The 17,163-nt window shown below is 34.9% G+C and overlaps 1 long non-coding RNA gene across 1 annotated transcript in view; it reads left to right on the top strand.

Annotated features, from left to right (window-relative positions):
- Window positions 1-13,060, top strand: part of LOC309628730 — a 32,844-nt gene extending 19,784 nt beyond the window's left edge. The window contains exon 2 of the long non-coding RNA XR_014244677.1: window positions 5,971-13,060. This is a non-coding gene — a long non-coding RNA (uncharacterized lncRNA). The remainder of the gene's footprint in view (window positions 1-5,970) is intronic.
- Window positions 13,061-17,163: the final 4,103 nt, after the last annotated feature.

The raw sequence follows: 17,163 nt of genomic DNA, 5'->3' as shown, positions 1-17,163 counted from the left end.
GGTCCGGCAACGGGAGGAGGAATTCCTAGAGAATCAGACTTTGAAGCCTAGTGGGAATTGATTGCAGGACTTTGACAGGACTGGGGGAAACAGAGACCCCACTCTTGGAGGGCACACACAAAGTAATGTGTGCATCGGGACCCAGGGGAAGGAGCAGTGACCCTGGGGGAGACTGAACCAGACCTACCTCCTGGTGTTGGGGGGGTCTCCTGCAGAGGTGAGTGGTGGCTCTGTTTCACCGTGGGGATAAGGACACTGGCAGCAGAGGTTCTGGGAAGTTCTCCTTGGCGTGAGCCCTCCCAGAGTCTGCCATTAATCCCACCAAAGAGCACGGGTAGGCTCCAGTGTTGGGTTGCCTCAGGCAAAACAACCAACAGGGAGGGAACCCAGCCCCACCCATCAACAGTCAAGTGGATTAAGGTTTTAATGAGCTCTGACCACAGGGAGGGAACCCAGCCCCACCTATCAACAGTCAAGTGGATTAAGGTTTTACTGAGCTCTGACCGCCACAGCAACAGTCAGCTCTACCCACCACCAGAGCCTCCCATCAAGCCTCTTAGATAGCCTCAACCACCAGAGGGCAGACAACAGAAGCAAGAAAAACTATAATCCTGCAGCCTGTGGACCAAAAACCACAGTTACAGAAAGATAGAGAAGATGAAAAGGCAGAGGGCTATGTACCAGATGAAGGAACAAGAAAAAACCCCAGAAAAACAACTAAATGAAGTGGAGATAGGCAACCTTCCAGAAAAAGAATTCAGAATAATGATAGTGAAGATGATCCAGGACCTCGGAATAAGAATGGAGGCAAAGATTGAGAAGATGCAAGAAATGATTAACAAAGACCTAGAAGAATTAAAGAACAAACAAACAGAGATGACCAATAAAATAACTGAAATGAAAACTACACTAGAAGGAATCAATAGCGAATAACTGAGGCAGAAGAACGGATAAGTGACCTGGAAGACAGAATGGTGGAATTCACTGCTGCGGAACAGACTAAAGAAAAAAGAATGAAAAGAAATGAAGACAGCCTAAGAGACCTCTGGGACAACATTAAACGCAACAACATTCGCATTATAGGGGTCCCAGAAGGAGAAGAGAGAGAGAAAGGACCAGAGAAAATATTTGAAGAGATTATAGTCGAAAACTTCCCCAACATGGGAAAGGAAATAGCCACCCAAGTCCAGGAAGCGCAGAGAGTCCCACACAGAATAAACCCAAGGAGAAACACGCCGAGACACATAGTAATCAAAGTGGCAAAAATTAAAGACAAAGAAAAATTATTGAAAGCAGCAAGGGAAAAACGACAAATAACATACAAGGGAACTCCCATAAGGCTAACAGCTGATTTCTCAGCAGAAACTCTGCAAGCCAGAAGGGAGTGGCATGATATACTTAAAGTGATGAAAGGGAAGAACCTACAACCAAGATTACTCTACCTGGCAAGGATCTCATTTAGATTTGATGGAGAAATCAAAAGCTTTACAGACAAGCAAAAGCTAAGAGAATTCAGCACCACCAAACCAGCTCTACAACAAATGCTAAAGGAACTTCTCTAAGTGGGAAACACAAGAGAAGAAAAGGACTTACAAAAACAAACCCAAAACAATTAAGAAAATGGTCATAGGAACATACATATCGATAATTACCTTAAACGTGAATGGATTAAATGCCCCAACCAAAAGACATAGACTGGCTGAATGGATACAAAAACAAGACCCATATATATGCTGTCTACAAGAGACCCACCTAGACCTAGGGACACATACAGACTGAAAGTGAGGGGATGGAAAAAGATATTCCATGCAAATGGAAATCAAAAGAAAGCTGGAGTAGCTATACTCATATCAGATAAAATAGACTTTAAAATAAAGAATGTTACAAGAGACAAGGAAGGACACTACATAATGATCAAGGGATCAATCCAAGAAGAAGATATAACAATTATAAATATATATGCACCCAACATAGGAGCACCTCAATACATAAGGCAACTGCTAACAGCTATAAAAGAGGAAATCGACAGTAACACAATAATAGTGGGGGACTTTAACACCTCACTTACACCAATGGACAGATCATCCAAAATGAAAATAAATAAGGAAACAGAAGCTTTAAATGACACAATAGACCAGATAGATTTAATTGATATATATAGGACATTCCACCCAAAAACAGCAGATTACACGTTCTTCTCAAGTGCGCACGGAACATTCTCCAGGATAGATCACATCTTGGGTCACAAATCAAGCCTCAGTAAATTTAAGAAAATTGAAATCATATCAAGCATCTTTTCTGACCACAATGCTATGAGATTAGAAATGAATTACAGGGAAAAAAACGTAAAAAGGACAAACACATGGAGGCTAAACAATACGTTACTAAATAACCAAGAGATCACTGAAGAAATCAAAGAGGAAATAAAAAAATACCTAGAGACAAATGACAATGAAAACACGACGACCCAAAACCTATGGGATGCAGCAAAAGCAGTTCTAAGAGGGAAGTTTATAGCTATACAAGCCTACCTAAAGAAACAAGAAAAATCTCAAGTAAACAATCTAACCTTACACCTAAAGAAACTAGAGAAAGAAGAACAAACAAAACCCAAAGTTAGCAGAAGGAAAGAAATCATAAAGATCAGAGCAGAAATAAATGAAATAGAAACAAAGAAAGCAATAGCAAAGATCAATAAAACTAAAAGTTGGTTCTTTGAGAAGATAAACAAAATTGATAAGCCATTAGCCAGACTCATCAAGAAAAAGAGGGAGAGGACTCAAATCAATAAAATCAGAAATGAAAAAGGAGAAGTTACAACAGACACCGCAGAAATACAAAGCATCCTAAGAGACAACTACAAGCAACTTTATGCCAATAAAATGGACAACCTGGAAGAAATGGACAAATTCTTAGAAAGGTATAACCTTCCAAGACTGAATCAGGAAGAAACAGAAAATATGAACAGACCAATCACAAGTAATGAAATTGAAACTGTGATTAAAAATCTTCCAACAAACAAAAGTCCAGGACCAGATGGCTTCACAGGTGAATACTATCAAACATTTAGAGAAGAGCTAACACCCATCCTTCTCAAACTCTTCCAAAAAATTGCAGAGGAAGGAACACTCCCAAACTCATTCTATGAGGCCACCATCACCCTGATACCAAAACCAGACAAAGACACTACAAAAAAAGAAAATTACAGACCAATATCACTGATGAATATAGATGCAAAAATCCTCAACAAAATACTAGCAAACAGAATCCAACAACACATTAAAAGGATCATACACCATGATCAAGTGGGATTTATCCCAGGGATGCAAGGATTCTTCAATATATGCAAATCAATCAATGTGATACACCATATTAACAAATTGAAGAATAAAAACCATATGATCATCTCAATAGATGCAGAAAAAGCTTTTGACAAAATTCAACACCCATTTCTGATAAAAACTCTCCAGAAAGTGGGCATAGAGGGAACCTACCTCAACATAATAAAGGCCATATATGACAAACCCACAGCAAACATCATTCTCAATGGTGAAAAACTGAAAGCATTTCCTCTAAGATCAGGAACGAGACAAGGATGATCACTCTCACCACTATTATTCAACATAGTTCTGGAAGTCCTAGCCACGGCAATCAGAGAAGAAAAAGAAATAAAAGGAATACAAATTGGAAAAGAAGAAGTAAAACTGTCACTGTTTGCAGATGACATGATACTATACATAGAGAATCCTAAAACTGCCACCAGAAAACTGCTAGAGCTAATTAATGAATATGGTAAAGTTGCAGGATACAAAATTAATGCACAGAAATCTCTTGCATTCCTATACACTAATGATGAAAAATCTGAAAGAGAAATTAAGGAAACACTCCCATTTACCATTGCAACAAAAAGAATAAAATACCTAGGAATAAACCTACTTAGGGAGACAAAAGACCTGTATGCAGAAAACTATAAGACACTGATGAAAGAAATTAAAGATGATACCAACAGATGGAGAGATATACCATGTTCTTGGATTGGAAGAATCAACATTGTGAAAATGAGTATACTACCCAAAGCAATCTACAGATTCATTGCAATCCCTATCAAATTACCAATGGCATTTTTTACGGAGCTAGAACAAATCATCTTAAAATTTGTATGGAGACACAAAAGACCCCGAATAGCCAAAGCAGTCTTGAGGCAAAAAAATGGAGCTGGAGGAATCAGACTCCCTGACTTCAGACTATACTACAAAGCTACAGTAATCAAGACAATATGGTACTGGCACAAAAACAGAAACATAGATCAATGGAACAAGATAGAAAGCCCAGAGATTAACCCACGCACCTATGGTCAACTAATCTATGACAAAGGAGGCAAAGATATACAATGGAGAAAAGACAGTCTCTTCAATAAGTGGTGCTGGGAAAACTGGACAGTTACATGTAAAAGAATGAAATTAGAATACTCCCTAACACCATACACAAAAATAAACTCAAAATGGATTAGAGACCTAAATATAAGACTGGACACTATAAAACTCTTAGAGGAAAACATAGGAAGAACACTCTTTGACATAAATCACAGCAAGATCTTTTTTGATCCACCTCCTAGAGTAATGGAAATAAAAACAAAAATAAACAAGTGGGACCTAATGAAACTTCAAAGCTTTTGCACAGCAAAGGAAACCATAAACAAGATGAAAACACAACCCTCAGAATGGGAGAAAATATTTGCAAATGAATCAACGGACAAAGGATTAATCTCCAAAATATATAAACAGCTCCTTCAGCTCAATATCAAAGAAACAAACACCCCAATCCAAAAATGGGCAGAAGACCTAAATAGACATTTCTTCAAAGAAGACATACAGATGGCCACGAAGCACATGAAAAGATGCTCAACATCACTAATTATTAGAGAAATGCAAATCAAAACTACAATGAGGTATCACCTCACTCCTGTTAGAATGGGCATCATCAGAAAATCTACAAACAACAAATGCTGGAGAGGGTGTGGAGAAAAGGGAAACCTCTTGCACTGTTGGTGGGAATGTAAATTGATACAGCCACTATGGAGAAGAATATGGAGGTTCCTTAAAAAACTAAAAATAGAATTACCATATGACCCAGCAATCCCACTACTGGGCATGTACCCAGAGCAAACCGTAATTCAAAAAGACACATGCACCCGAATGTTCATTGCAGCACTATTTACAATAGCCAGGTCATGGAAGCAACCTAAATGCCCATCAACAGATGAATGGATAAAGAAGTTGTGGTACATATATACAATGGAATATTACTCAGCCATAAAAAGGAACGAAATTGAGTCATTTGTTGAGACGTGGATGGATCTAGGGACTGTCATACAGAGTGAAGTAAGTCAGAAAGAGAAAAACAAATATCGTATATTAATGCATGTGTGCGGAACCTAGAAAAATGGTACAGATGAGCCAGTTTGCAGGGCAGAAGTTGAGACACAGATGTAGAGAATGGACATATGGACACCAAGGGGGGAAAACTGCGGTGAGGTGGGGATGGTGGTGTGCTGAATTGGGCGATTGGGATTGACATGTATACACTGATGTGTATAAAACTGATGCCTAATAAGAACCTGCAGTATAAAAAAACAAACAAAACAACTAATACTAAACTTTCATTGGGTTATTTGTATGGAAATATGTTAATATAAATGTTTCAGACATTACATGAAACTTCTAAAAATCTTATATTTGTATTTGTATGGAAATATGTATGGAAATATGTTAATATAAATGTTTCAGACATTACATGAAATTTCTAAAAATCTTATATTTGTATTTGTATGGAAATATGTATGGAAATATGTTAATATAAATGTTTCAGACATTACATGAAATTTCTAAAAATCTTATATTTGTATTTGTATGGAAATATGTATGGAAATATGTTAATATAAATGTTTCAGACATTAAAAAAAAAAATGAGGTGTTCAAAAGGCTGCTTCACTTTGTGCATTTTTATGGCTGTTGAGAGACAGAGTTCAGATGTTTGTGAAGGAAGCACTTTCAAATTTAAAAATAGCTAGAAATTGAAGGAATTTTTCTTACTCGACATCTAACTATTTCCAAATGTTAACAGGCATATTCTCAATAACTAAATGATGGAGTTGGAGACCTATTCTTCCCCTTTTCTTTTCTGAAGACCTGAGAAATGCCCTTGTTGGGTATTGACAATTTGTGTTCAGCCTGTTCTCTGACTTGCTTTTTGTTGTTACTCTTCTCTCAATTTCTAAGGATTGTATAATTTATCCTCTGATGCCTGAAGTTTTATGTTTTATACAGTTATTTATTTCTCCCTTAAATGACACTCACTGATGATTTTAAAACATTTTAAAAATAATAAAAATACAAAATAAAAATATTTCCCTTATGTTTTATGCAATTTCTTCATGATTAAAATTCTTAAATCTTTGGATATCCACTATCTCTGTTTCAATGATAATATATGACTGCAAAAATAATATTTCTAAAATTTACTATATAATATTTCATTCTACAGGTGTGCCATAGTTTAAGCTATCACTTTTCAGTTGTTGGAGGTTTTTTCCCTTTTTTTTTTTAACTTTTGCGTTTTAAAATAGTAGAATTATGAACTACTGTCTAAATCTTCATTTGCCTTTCCAAACATTACCTATAAAAGTTCTTTTAAATCAGTTTAGTTTTTCAACATTTCATTGAATCTGTCATTGCAAAGATGACCAATGAATTATTTCAGACAAATTAAATGTCTTTTTTTGAAACCCCAATTTAACTGGCTTCTCTGGAGAAGTGTTTCCACTCAATTCTCCTTTTTGAATCTTCCTACCCTTTTGGTTTCTTTGAGAATACTCAGTGGTTAATATTTGATCTAAGTATGCATAGCTCATTTAAGTATATGTATATGCAATCATGTACCTTTTTTTACCTCTTAAACTCTGAGGCTGCTTCTCTATTATAAAAGGAAGCAAACAATATAAGTCTGACTGTAATAAAATATTGCCTCAAAATTTTGTCACCTTAGAGCTACTTCTTTCCTAATCATCCGTTTCCCCATATTCCCTACATTCTAGTATCTCTACTATGTAGTATCTCTTATGAATATATAATCACAGTTATCTTATGGCATCTGTTATATTCTTTATCTTCATCTTCTGCCTTGCAGGACTAGCTTATTTCCCATTTTATCTTATTTTTGCTTTCTTAAGGTAAAACATATAGAAAGAAATGTGCATATATCATGCATTTATCATAAACATACAGCTTAATGAATTTTCAGTGAACACACCCATGGCAGACAGAATGTAAGTTGGCTCCGAAGATCCCCCCCTCTAGTGAACAGGTCTTGTATGAGTGTGAGCAAGACTTGTGAATTTGATGGGATGCACTCCTTTGATTAAGTCACCATAATGTGGCAGAGATGAATATTACTAAAACCAAAATAAGTTGACTTTGAGTTCATCCAAAAGATTATCTGGGTAGGATTACCTAAACAAGTGACCCTTTAAAGAGGGTCCAGACCTCCCCTGAAGGGAGAGACTTGAAGTCAGAGAGATTTTCCTACTGCTTTAAAAGCCAAATAATCCCCTTGTGACAGGGCCTATGGGGGATCTGTGGGCAGCCTCTAGGAGCTAAGAGGAAGCCCCAGCTAACAGCCAACAAGAAGACAGACTCAGTGCTCTTTCTCCAAGGAACTGAATGTCACCAACATCTACATTACCTGTGAAGGGGACCCCGAGCTCCAGAAAGGAGCACATCCTCTCCAGCACTTAGTCTGTAGCCTTGTGAGACCTTGTTCACCCTGCTAAGCCACTCCTGGACTCCTGACCCACAGTTACTGTGATAACAAATCTGTCTTGTTCTAAACCAGTAAGTTTGTGGGAACTGATTACACAGAAAGAGAAGACTAATCCAACACCCGTGTAACAATCTGTCACATCAAACAACACAACAGTTCCAGCATTACAATAACCCCTTCCATGTCCCCTTCCAGCCACTACACCCTGACACAGCACGATAATGATTCTGACTAATACTAGACAGGAATTTTGCATATTTTCAAACTTTATACGATCATAGTCATTCACTGTATACTTTTTATGTTAAGCTTCTTTCACTCAACGTTATGTTGAGGAAACTCATTCGTTTCCACGTGGCAAAAGTTCATGCATTCTCACTGCTTTATGATATTTCATTTTATGACTACACCACAGTTTATCCATTTGACAATTGAGAAGAATTTTTGGTTCTCTCCAATATAAGGTTGTTAGGCAATAACATTATTTTACATGTCTTTTTTGGTGAACATGTGTGCATTTCTGGTGTATATCTAGGATTGAAACTGCTGGATCAGAAAATTTACACATTTTTATGTAGCTTTAGTAGGTGATGGCAAACAATTTTCTAAAAGGGAATACTAATTTATACTCTTAAAGCATTTTTTTCTCATTGAATTGTCAGAGTTCTTTATACATTTTGGATATGCACCCTTTATTGTATATATTTACTGCAAATACTTTCTCTCACAAAGTGGCTTTCATTTTCACTCTTTTAAAGTTGACTTTTGAGAAATAAAAATTCTTAGTTTTAATGCAAGCACTTTCCCTGTTACTTTCAAATTTAACACTTTTTGTGTCTTATTTAAATGTCCTCTGCCTATTGAATGTCAGAAAAAATAGTCTCATACAAGATTTTTTCTACATTCTCAAAAATTTTGTTTACGTTTGGATCTAAAATCCAGCAAGTATTTTTAGGAAAAAGGAAATAGTATAGTGGGAAGTAGAGCTCAGAAAAATTTTATTTTCTGTGTAAATATCCAAGATATCATTTTCCCATTCACTGAGACAGCACACCTGACCTACTACACGACAATGTCACCACTGTCAGTGTCAGATGGCGCTTAGGGCTCTGCTCCTGTGTTCTACTCTCGTTCACTTAGTCCATTCTACCATCGCATCTACCATGCTGTTTCAATAACTAGAATATTATAATAAGTAATTTCTCTGTTTATTTCTTCTTCAAGATTGTCTTGTCTTTCCTTGGCCCTAACAGACCCATGTACATTTAGATTCAACTTGCTTATGGATACACACATACACACATACAATACAAAACTGTCTGGAATATTAATCGAGCTATCACTGAATCTATCAATGTATGGAAAAAGAACATGTTTACATTATTGAGCTTTCTGATCCCTCTTTTATTATTTATTTATTCATTTTTTAATTTAGAGATTTTTTAGAGCACTTTTAGGTTCACAGTAAACTTGAGACATATTCCCCCTGCTCCCACACATGCATAGTCTCCCCCATCATCAATATCCCCATCAGATGGTCCATTTGTTAAAACTGATGAACCTGCATTCACACATCATAATCACAAAGTTCATCCTTTATCTTATGATTCACTCATGATGTTGTATATTCTATGGATATGGGCAAATGTGATATATATCCATATTATAGTATCACACAGAGTAGTTTCACTGCAGTAAAAATCCTCTGTTCTTCCTCTATTCATCTCTCTCTCTGCCTCCATTTTATTATTTTGATTTTACTCAAATGGTATTTTGTTGTATTTATTGTATATGTCCTACACATCTTTCATTATTCCTGGACATTTGGGTTTTTTTGTTTTTCTTTTGCTTCTTTATAGAAATAGAGTTGATGTACAATATTATGTTAGTTACAAGTATACTACATAGTGATTTGGCATTTGCATACATTGTGAAATGATGACCACAGTAAGTCTAGTAACCATCTTTCCCCATTAAAATTACCACAATATTATTGATCATATTCCTTATGAGATATAATATATCATCATGGCTTATTTTTTTTATATCTGGAGCTTTGTACCTCTTAATACCTTTCACCTATTTTACCCAACCATTCCCATCCCCATTTGGCAACCACTCATTTGTTCTTTGTGTCTTTTCATCTATTTTCCTTTGGTTTCATTTGTTTGCTTTGTTTTCTAGATTCCACACATTAGTGAACTCATATATTTGTTTTTTTCTGTCTCATTTCACTTAGCATAATACCCTCTAGATCCATCCATGGTGTTACAAATGGATAGATTTCTCTTTTTTTAAAGCTGAGTAATATTCCATCATGTATATATATCACGCCTTTATCCATTCATCTAACAATGGACACTTAGTTTGATTCCATATCTTGGCTATCGGAAATAATGTTCCAATGAACATTAGTGTTCATATATCTTTCCAAATTAGTGTTTGTGTTTTCTTAGGGTAAATAGCGAGAAGTAAAATTACTGGATCATGTGACAGTTCAATTTAAAAATTTTTGAGAACCTCCATACTTTTTTCCATAGTGGTTGTACCAATTTACATTCCCACCAACAGTGCACGAGGTTTCCCTTTTCTCCACATCCATGTCCCATTTGTTATCTCTTGTCTTTTTGATGATGTTGCCAACTTGCTGGTTGATGGGGCCAGGCTCCCAGTGCTAACAGGCTAGAAGGAAGATTCCAAAACTTCACATCCGTACCAGTATTATAGTGGTAAAATGAGCTCCCCAAAATGGCTGCCACCAGTGTCTTTGTCTCCAGGTATATCCTTAGTTACCTCCTGCCTCTCCAGGAGACTCTCCAAGATCAGCAAGTGGGTCTGACCCAGGTTCCTCTCAAACTACTGCCTCTGTGCTGGGACTTGGAATACGTGAGGTTTTGTGTACGCCCTTTAACAGTGGATTTTCTGTTGGCTATAGCCCTCCAGGTCTCCTGAATGTAAGCCATACTGGTTTTCAACGACAGACATTCTGGGGGCTCACCTTCGCAGTGCAGGACCTGGGCTGGGGAGAGCAATGTGAGGCTTGGACCTCTCACTCCTTAGGGAGGACCTTTACAATTGTGATACTCCTTCTGTTTATGGGTTGCTAATAAACCTATTGGGGGTGGAGGTCCTGACTATACCACATTATTGCCCCTCTTACCCATCTCATTGTGGTTTCTTCATATGTCTTTAGTTGTGGAAAATCTTTTCTGCTAGTTTTCAGGTCCTTCTCATAGACAGCTTCTCTGTAAGGAGTTGTAATTTTGGTGTGTCCCTGAGAGGAGGTGAGTTCAGGGTCTTCTTACCCTGCCATTTTGGCCACCTCTGGATATTTGACGGTTTTTGATGACACAGTAAGTGAAAATCACTTTTTAAAATTATATAGTGTTTTTGCTGCCAGCAGATGGAAATACAATTAATTCATTTAATTTGTGTAAATTTCCTGGTACCTATTGATCTTGGTAAACTCTTATTAATTCTAAATTTTTGTTTGTAAAATCTGAATTTTCTATGAACAAAATTTTTTGATATGCAATAATTGCTGTGCTAATTTATTCTTTCTAATTATTTGCTTTTTATTTATTGTTAATGTTTTATAGGGTGAATACTAGTAAATTCTTGAACAGAAGTGGTGATAGCAAGTACTTTTTGTCATATTCCTAATTTCCAACGAATACTTGCCATAACTTTTCATTAATTATATATTATTTTTTCTAGTTGTGTCTGTGAGTGAGTGTGTGTGTGTGTGTGTGTGTGTGTGTGTGTGAGTGTACTCCTTAACAAATTAAGGGAGGTTCCTTCTATCCCCAGTTTACTGGGAATTTGTATCATAAATGTGTGTTGAATTTTGTCATAGATTTTCTGTAACTATTGAGATGTTATAATTTTTTCTACCATTGTGTTAATGAGAGAGGGTTGATCTTTAAATGTTAAACTGTTTTTATGTTGTTGTTGTTTGTAACTGAAATAAGCCCCATTTGGTCTTTATAGTGTCCTGTTTACATACAGATACTTTTTTTGGATTAGAGTATAATATATCTTTTCCACCCTTTTATTTAAATCTTTCTATGTCCTTCACTTGATATGCAGCTCTTATAAGCATATAGGTATATTTATTTTTAATCAAGTCTGATCATCTTGGACCTTTATTCTGAGTATTTCAAATGTAGATAATTAATTAATGACCTATTTGACATTTATGTCTTCTTTTCTATTTTTTGAACTCGTCTCTGTTGTATTTTTCTTATTATTCTTCCTTCATTCTTTTGCACTAATAAAGTATTTTTTCATGTTTTTTTTACAAACTAGCTAGTTATAGAGATAGTTAAAATTTTAATGGTGAATCTAATGATTACAACATGTATTTTTGATTTATTATTATTTCTACAGATAATTTTCTTCTGAAAATTAACCAATCACCTTATTAATTCATCATTTCTGCTTTTAATACAATTTTGTTTTCCAGAACATTTTTTTCACTTCACAAGTGTTTTAAGATTTAATGATTACTGTCCAAAATCAATTATCACCAAGGACCACAGATCGAATTTCCCTCTTCCAGAAGCTTAGATGAGAAATAACTATTTTACTAGAAAATGGTAGTCAGACAAAAGGCAGGGAAAGAAGCAAAGAGGGACAAAAAGATAAGGCCCAAGAAATGTATTTATTTTGAAACCCAAATATAGTAATGCCTAATTAGCTTCTCAAGTTTAAAAGAAGCAAAGAAGATCTAGACAGATAAATAAGAAACATTTTAAAATTCTTACATCCATTATTTGTATTCTTATAAATTCTGAGCTCCCCAAAACAGGTTCTTACTTTTCTTCGTTCAAGTTATCTTTCTTAACATCCATCAAGGATTGAATACTACTTGTTTAATGAAGTCTTTGCTATTTCCACTGATTTAGCCAATAGTGTTTTCAATAGTAACCATGTTCCTATTCCTTTAAAATAATGAATTCATATACAGTATGTACTTCAACCAAATATTGTAAATTTCTAAGTGCATATGTCTTATTGATCAGCAGTATAGCTTATTGTGTTTAAATTACTTGAGTGATCATCCTCAACTTATCTGTGATGTACATTCCAAAATTGTGCAATACAAAAGTAGCAAAGAAGGTACTCTCTCTAATAGTTGTGGTGGAGGTAGATGTTTGTTTTCCATAATTTAATATTGAAAAACTGACTACTTGTATTATAGTTCTATCTATCTTGTATTTTTAAAAATCTAAAGGGCTTTTTTAAAAATAAAAATGTAGCTAGAGACCACACACTCATTACTAATAATTTTAGGATCTCACAATATCAGCTACAGTAAGGTTTCAAGCTGACTTTTCCAACAAGTTGAGAAAAAAATGATTCAATATTCCAAATTCTTTTTTACCTTAAAACTTGAGTATATTTGGATTTGTATCAGGTTCTAATTTTGTATCAGGTTCTAATTTGTATCAGGTTCTAATATCAGGTTCTAATTTTATCTCTCATTCTGGTCCTTGACTGTGACAATTATCTCTCTTGTTCTTATTATGAATATATTGAAAAAATTGCCTAAAACATTCAGATAATATAATACTCCTTAAAACTTTTCTTTAAAAAATAAGTTTGCATTTTGAATCTTTAGTAAGTTAAGGTGAAAGTATGATCTGTTATTGGAATTACAAGCAGCTTAGTTAAAGTCATTTCCTTTTTCCTTTACAAATTATAAATGGCTTCCCATGGCAAAGTGATAAACAATATCTTATAGCGAAAGAATTGAAGGTTACACTGACTGTGAAAGAGAATCCAATTTGCTTTCAAGTGACATTTATTCACTTATTATGTTAAATTCGAAAAGGCCACAAAGACTATAAAGATGATGAAAAATTTCCCTACACATTTACATGTAAAGCCTCAGTTTCTCTCAACTTTAAAAAATTATCACGCTTCAAAAATTCAATTTATTTCCTCTCTGCAGGAATTGCCTCAAGTCTTTTTATAACTCCTCCAAGACAAAAGCATTAATTATTAGTCAAAATGGCAATTAAGATTCATAGCATATCACTGACGTGACAAAATCGATTTTGTGAGACCAAAAACTTACACTGAGTTTTTAAAAAATAAAATAACTAGGATAATATCCTGGTAAAGATTTATTGTTACACACCCCTCCTTTTTTTCATTTTTTCCTACTACACTATTCTTCTGAAGTGCACAATATAATGAATGGCAAGTGAAATTTAACAGATGTCATAAAAGACAAGAAAAAGTTTCTGTTTTAATGCTTTAGGTAAAACTACACAGATAGATTTTTTGCTATTTATTCCATGAAAAAGACATTTGGTCAGCTCATATATTAGCAAGAGGTATTATTCCCATCACATGAATCAATGACATAAACACTGCTAATAAATGTTAGAAAATTCTGTAGCTTTATACTAACTTGCACCTCCAGGCCCTATTTCACTAATTGTCTTAATTTTTTTACCTAGATCAATTCTCCTAATTTGTTCTAAATTTCAACCAGCTTGGGATAGGAAATTTTTATCCTCTCTAGAAAAATGAAATGTTGAAACATAACAGAATCGTCTCTCACAGTATAGGTCTTATTTTCTCAGTTTCAAGGAATCTCTGATTGGAATTTCAAAGTAGGATTTGCATCCATTTATAGAAGTTTGCCTTTTTCATAATCTATAAGATTACTCATGTTTTATTATTTTGAAGAAGCAAACAAAAAACCCAACTGCTTAAACTTTTACAAACAACAAAATATGTGAGTTAGCATCTTTTGGCACAAAGGATTTTCCTTTACTGAAGCCTTTAGAGACATTTAAATTTATCACAAGGACACTATATGTTTAATAATAGATGAAGACGTAGGATGTTTCCCCTATAAATTTGCAGTTTACAACAAAGTTAGGTTTCACTTATGTTCTAGAATGAAAAGCCTTCCAAGAAAACATATGCATTTTCTATCTTCCTATCTTTATCCTAATACGATAGAGATAAGAAGAAAGGAATAGAATATAATTATTGAGGGTATTACATTTTTTAAAGACCTTTAAGAGTCTAGAATTGTAGCATTTTCCTAATCATATTACCATCCTTTTGTTCATTTGTTTGTTTTGCAAGGGAATAATCAAGGAAGGATGGGTATTGTCCTGTATATTTTATAATTCAGGGCTTTTTATTATCTTGACTTAGAGAAATATAATTTGTATAACCATGACGTGAGAACACACATTAATCTCCTGCTTTTATTTTGAAGTGATATAGAAGGTCAGGATTTAATCTGGGGACTGGGCCTCCGATTCTCCAACCTAGGTTTGTCATTTAACTCCCTTCTGAGATGGCCTATTCCACAAAGAAATCACTGGAATAGAAATGTATTTCTGATTTCATTCCTGGAGGGACCCACCCACATATGTGTGTTAGTCAGTTACAGACCTGACTTTATTTTTCTGATTAGTAAAATTCATTAAAATCTTCTCTCTCTCTCTCTCTCAGTACCCCCACCACCACTCCTGTTTTCAAATTTATCTCTGCTTGTTCTTCTTTTTCAATGTGGTATAAAATTCTGCATTTAAAGTGTGTGGACACTGGGAAGACCTTGTTTGAATCCTGTTTCTCCAAGTTACTAGATAAGTGTTCTTGAATAACATCTGAACCTTTGTTTTCTCATCAGTAAAAGCAAGATACAGATATGACCTGTAAGATTGTTTTGAGGGCGAGATGTCAAGACTTTTCAGTACATTGTCACTAGCATGTTGCCTAAAATTGAGCAATTCTTAACAAATGGTATATTCAGCCTTTACCTTCCTGTTTTATATTTCAACTATGTAAATATAGTTATATCTCCTTCATACGTTACATGGTGTGAAAACTGTAATGAAGTACAAAATATGTTAATGACAGATTTTTTAAATTTTGGACACCTGTTCTGTGGTAAACTTTTTACACTCAGAGACTTAGCTCCTAGGATTGTTCTGGAATGACTGACTGAGTTTTCAGTTAATTTCATGAGAAGCAATTTAAGCCTCTTAGCTATGAGATATTCTTTAACCCTTTAGAACAGCACTTGGAAATTAAAGATCAGATTGTTGCTAGAATATAATTTTGAAAAAGATGGAAGCAGTGATATAAGAAGAATTCAAAGGATTCAGTTACTTTTATTCTATCCTGGTAAGGTGTAGACCATTGAATGAAAGACTAGACAGATAAAGAATAAGAAGTAAGGTAAGTTAATAGAAATAGCTTTCAAAATCACATCAGGGAAATGCCTGAGTCAAATAAAAATTTTAAAAGTGAGCAAAGAAAGTCAAATACGAGGACCTGGAGGAAATAAATTTGCTATTAACAACTTCCATCCTGAATTTTACAGATGAATATACTGATGATTAAGGTGTTTAAATTGTTTGCACAGGGTAATGATAGTAGATAATATCATAGTTAGATCTATAACTCAATTCTCTTAATTGTTGTCCTTTTTCTTTCCTACTGCATCATGACACTAACAGCAAAAGCCACTAAGCCATCCAATTATTGCCCTTGTGCTAAAACTAGAGAGCCCAAGTCTAAGAAATATAGACCGAAATGATGCTACATCAATCATTTCTCAAAGTATGTTCCAAGTGACAGCAGATTCTACGAGAGGTTTAATAGAAAACAACAATGACAACATCTTTGGCATCTAAAAGGTTCAGAAAACAGAAGTTATCCTTGACAAGATTTTCTCCTTGGCTAAATTTTGGTCAGGCTCTTCAGAGATCTTTTTTAGACTACATTCCACCTTGGGCTTCAATGTCCTTCCTTATAGATTCCAGTTCTAGCAAGAATCCTGCTAAGTCAATTTAACAAGAATCTCAATATCTGATCAGATTTCTCACACTTCACCCTTGATATCTGATTAGTCTGGCCTGTCTTCAGCAAGATTCCTATTAAGTCAATATAGCCAGAATCCCTCCTCACCCTTGAAGTTTCCTCTTAGTAAGTTTTCCATCCACTGGCCCATACCTTGATTCTTGACTATAAATTCCCACTTGACCATGCTGTATTGGTATTGGATCCCATTTCAATGCTGAGGTCTCTTTTCCCCTATTGCAATAGTTTTTCTGAGTAATATCTGCTTTTTCCATATTAACACATATCCTGTGGTTTTCTTCGAAATCCCTCTCCATCGATTGCATTAGTATTTTAAGGGATCAGAGATATCCTGAAGTAAATAATACCATTCAAATTGGTACAACCCCTTGGTTATTATAATGAACTTATTTTTTGTTTTAATGCAAAAAATAATTAAGAGCCTAGGCATTATTGTATTACAAAATACGCTTTGAGAAGTGATTCTCTATGCAAATTCCTTATGAT

The sequence above is a fragment of the Balaenoptera borealis genome (genome assembly GCF_965194805.1).
Source record: "Balaenoptera borealis genome assembly, chromosome: 5".
NCBI lineage: Eukaryota > Metazoa > Chordata > Mammalia > Artiodactyla > Balaenopteridae > Balaenoptera > Balaenoptera borealis.
This window is presented reverse-complemented; position numbering and strand designations above follow the sequence as displayed.